Source organism: Littorina saxatilis, linkage group LG10 (genome assembly GCF_037325665.1).
Source record: "Littorina saxatilis isolate snail1 linkage group LG10, US_GU_Lsax_2.0, whole genome shotgun sequence".
In the NCBI taxonomy this organism is placed as follows: Eukaryota; Metazoa; Mollusca; class Gastropoda; order Littorinimorpha; family Littorinidae; genus Littorina; species Littorina saxatilis.
In genome coordinates, this window is record NC_090254.1 from 33,469,374 (window position 1) to 33,473,869 (window position 4,496).

Genomic DNA, 4,496 nt, shown 5'->3' on the forward strand with positions numbered 1-4,496 from the left:
TAGCTGTCTTTTCGTTACACCTGTAGCCAAACCTTAACGCGGCACAGCCTGCATCGATGTACACTTCTCTTAAGGCCTAACAAAAAAAAGGTGTGGTTACGGTAACCCGATCTACCCTATTTTTAGGGGCCGACCCTATAACTTTTTATTGCATTTGTCAAAAAAACAAAACAAAAAAACACCGAGTGCAGAAAACGCAATGAAAGCGACAGCGCTCGAGTCGCACACTTATTCCCTGTCAAGTAGGTTTAATTTGTACACATTAGAAAAAAAGTTTTAAAAAAAAGTGATTGCCTACCTTCCTACCCTATTTTTTTGTGGCTATGTTACCTTAACCACACCTATTTTTTTGTTGGCCTAATGTGAACTGCAAAGCTGTCGTTAAAGATACGTTCTCCTTTTCCAATCCAGTAATAATACATCCCAACGTACGTCTAGCCACCGTAAAGGTCAACGGAACAAAATCAGTGATGGCCATCGTTTCCTTGAAACTGTAGTTAAGCAAGAAATTGATGAGCTCCACACACACAACCATATAGACACAGACACAGACACGACCAACATGCAAAAGGGCAAGGTGATAAAAAAAATAACCCGGGACAACCAATAACCCCGAACAGTAACAAAGAAACCGAAGAGACAGGCAAAGAGAGGAATAGACGGATAGATATAATTAAATATCGCCCGATAAGCATCCTTTTGACTATAGCAGGTAGTACATTGTCCAAGCACCCCGTTTAGGGCCCCCCTTCCCCCAGTTTGGAACTCCCCCACCCCCCTGTTCTAAGACCTTGCTTCTTCAGATTGTGTGTCCATAACCTCTGTAAATCTACCTCCATTTCAAGAATCCCTCCTTTTGAAGACGTACCTGGTTTTCTATGATTTTCGAGGTCTCCAAAGAGAGGTTCCATTGCCTTCGCATTTGCAGGAATTTCCATCGGCACGCACGCACGCACGCACACACATACACACACACCCACACACACACACAGAACTTGATGGTCGACTAAAAAGTTGGGTCGTATTATTTGTGTCTCTCCGCCCCGTGATCGGGAGGTCGTGGGTTCGAACCCCGGCCGGGTCATACCTAAGACTTTAAAATTGGCAATCTAGTGGCTGCTCCGCCTGGCGTCTGGCATTATGGGGTTAGTGCTAGGACTGGTTGGTCCGGTGTCAGAATAATGTGACTGGGTGAGACATGAAGCCTGTGCTGCGACTTCTGTCTTGTGTGTGGCGCACGTTATATGTCAAAGCAGCACCGCCCTGATATGGCCCTTCGTGGTCGGCTGGGCGTTAAGCAAACAAACAAACAAACAAACAAACAAACAAACAAATTTGTGTCTCTAACATCTCTCTCGTGAAATCCAACAACTTGCAGTAAAGAAAATATTAATCATGATTTGCCCACGCGCAGTACAAGCGGCAAGAAGGGCAAAAAGAAAACATGAAGAAAACAGTGGGACAACACGCTGAATGTCTAAACTGAAGATGTAGCGCCAAGCTTCGATCAATACTTTCAACAAACATTGAGGAACCGCAAGAGCACAGAACATGCTGAGAGAGAAATTGTTAGATGTGCTTTTAGTGTCAGAAGAAGATGACACTGGAAAAAAATGTCACAAAACTTTCTTTCTCGTTTGTACTCTTAGAGGATGAACTTCACATAATGTAACTGTGGAATTCTGCCAGTATACCTGGCAAATTAAGGCTGCTTGATATAGCCAAAAGAAAGAGTGTTCTTCTCTCCACAAAACGAAATCGAGCCAAAAGCAGCTAGCTATAGGCGTAAGACAAACATGAGAGAACTGGAAAGGTAACGTCTGCTGTAAGGATTTGCCAGCTAGCGAATTTGTGGTGAAAGGAAATAAATCAAAGTGCAAAGAGTGAAAAATGTTCCGTCTTGCAGGGCTTACTTGCTGCCCCTTTTGTATTTTCATCCGACCTATTTCAAAGCTTGCTGAAAGGAAATAAAGTGCAAAGAGTGACAATTTTTCTCTCTTGCAAGGCTTACTTGCTGTCCCTTCGTGTTTCCATCCGACCTATTTCAAAGCTTGAGAATAAAAAAAGAAGAAGGAAGTAAACTGTGACGTTGCTGTGGCATGAAAAGGACCACGGCCATTCTGCCAAAAGTGCAGGTGACTGAATACACCTGAACACGCACACACCTGCGTATCGCGCGACTCTAATAGACGAATTCCGGAAATAACTCTGTCGGGTGTGTACGGGTCCTGAAAGAGTGAGTTCCCTTGCTTTACTCGGGACAAACATCACGTGGTTCCTGTACAAGTTTGAAGTTTCACGAATGGGAAGAAACTGACGTTACGTACGCGAGCAGGGTATCGGCTATCGGAATTGCACTTCCCCTCAAGAGCAACGCATAATGTTTGGACCGATTTCTATCCTCTCTCCTTGCCTTGTCTCCTTCGAGCACGTGTTGGCCGGAAGCGGAAGTCGAATTAGCTGTCACAGCTTCAAGCGGCATAACTCTGCCGACCGGTCATGTAGCAAAGACAGAGTTATTAAAAACAAATTGTCTACCGTTGCTAGCTTCCCACATGGAGGAAGCGACCCGAATTAAAGAACCATGGGATACTAGAGTCATAAAATGAAAGAAAAGGATAAAAACGAAACAAAAAGCCACACCAACCAACCCGACAATAATAGCCGAAGAAACAGAAAAGAAAGACACATAGTGTTCCAGTTCCAGTGACACAATGGCATACAAGGGCAATCGGTAGGTTGACACAGGGAGCTAAAACCACACCGTAATACTGGTCAACTTCTTCTGTCTGATTAACGTCCGAGAGTATTACGCCGGGTTGGACTTCCACTTTCATCGCCCCAATTCACACACTGATCCGGCCGTGCACACTGATATGACGTCACAGCTGAGCAATGCGGAAAAGCCACGACAATGTAATGACGGCGTTATATAAGCTAAGTTACGATCGAGGTTTCAACAGTTGAACAAAAAATTGAGAAAAAAAAAGGAGAAAGAAAAACCTATTAGTCCACATGAAATGGATTTTTACTCTGCACTGGGCACCAACAACACTGGGCCCGGTAGCTCAGTTGGTAGAGCACTGGACTTGTGATCGGAAGGTCGCAGGTTCGAATTCGGGCCGGGACGGACACGGGTCAACTTTATGTGCAGACCCAGAGACGGAAGCCATGTCCCACCCCCGTGTCATCACAATGGCACGTAAAAGACCTTGGTCATTCTGCCATAAGTGCATGGTGGCTGAATACACCTAAACACGCAGACACCTGGGTAGCGCGACCCCGTTGCTGCTAGCTTTCCACTGGGAGGAAGCGACCCGAATTTCCCAGCGATGGGACAATAAAGTAATGAAAATGAAAAATGAAAAATGAAACAACATAATTATCTTGTCTGACGAACGATTTACATTTTTGTTAAAGGTAAAAAAAAAATAAAAATTTTTTTTTTGTTTACAGAATTATGCGACTCAAACCACGTTAAGATATCCAACACCTTAGTTTGTATCGTTCCCATCGTAGTGCAGAAAACTCGCCTAGACAGTTGTTGGTTGAGTGATCAAGTTATTGTGGAAAGAGATTATCACGCGGCCATTAGGGCGGAGCACAAAGAAAGAAAATCCCATCAAGACCAATCAGGCGAGAACAAACTGGAAACAATCAACGAGAAGCGTCTGGTGTATAATCAGGTGTGGTGGTGAAGTGGGAAGCACACCTGCTTTTTTACCGTTTCTTGATTCTTCACCGTTTTAGTTCTTTGTCATGGCAACCACAGCAGGTCAACCGGGGCTGTCAAACGCTGTATCTATTAACACCTATACGTGTAGACCTGATTTTTGATTTAATAAGTAGACTTTTCCAACCGCAATTGTTTTGACAGGTTTGCGTTTCTGTAGGCCTGTCTTTACGCATATGTTCTTTGTCTGGAAATGCCATGATTTGCAGTGAAATGCAAAGTCAAACCAGAGATATTGAAAATGTCTGTCTGTTTCTCTGTCAGTCAGTCAGTCAGCCTGTAAGTAATCTCTCTCTCTCTCACTCCCTCTCTCTCTCTTTGTCTTTTTGTCTGCCTTTGTCTGTATGTCTGTCTGTCTGTCTTGCCCTTTCTCTCCCTCCCTCCCTTCTCTCCCCTCCATCCCTTCTCTCCCCTCCCTCTCTTCATCCTCTATCTATCCCCTCCCTCCCTCCATCCCATCTTTCCCTTCCCTCCTCTCTCTCTATATATCTCTCTGTCTCTCTGTCTCTCTCTCTGTCTCTCTCTCCAATGCACTCAAAAAACACTGTATCCGTGACAAGCTCTCGCTGCGTCACTGGGGGACAGGTCTAGCAATAATCCACACTCCCAATTAATTGCCTGAATCAGAAAGGAGGACAGAACTGTAACGATCACGCAACTGTTCAATTCGCTTTTTATTACAACCCAATTTGTGTCGAGTCAAGCACTTTCATTCTGACAGCAATTCGTTTCCGCGTTGCCCTTCCCCTAGCATGCCCAGGCC

The 4,496-nt window shown here is 44.6% G+C and overlaps 1 protein-coding gene across 2 annotated transcripts in view; it reads right to left on the reverse strand.

The window, feature by feature from the left end:
* Positions 1–4,496, reverse strand: part of LOC138978642 (tripartite motif-containing protein 2-like) — a 273,078-nt gene that overhangs the window by 181,163 nt on the left and 87,419 nt on the right. The gene's annotated exons all lie outside the window — the stretch shown is intronic.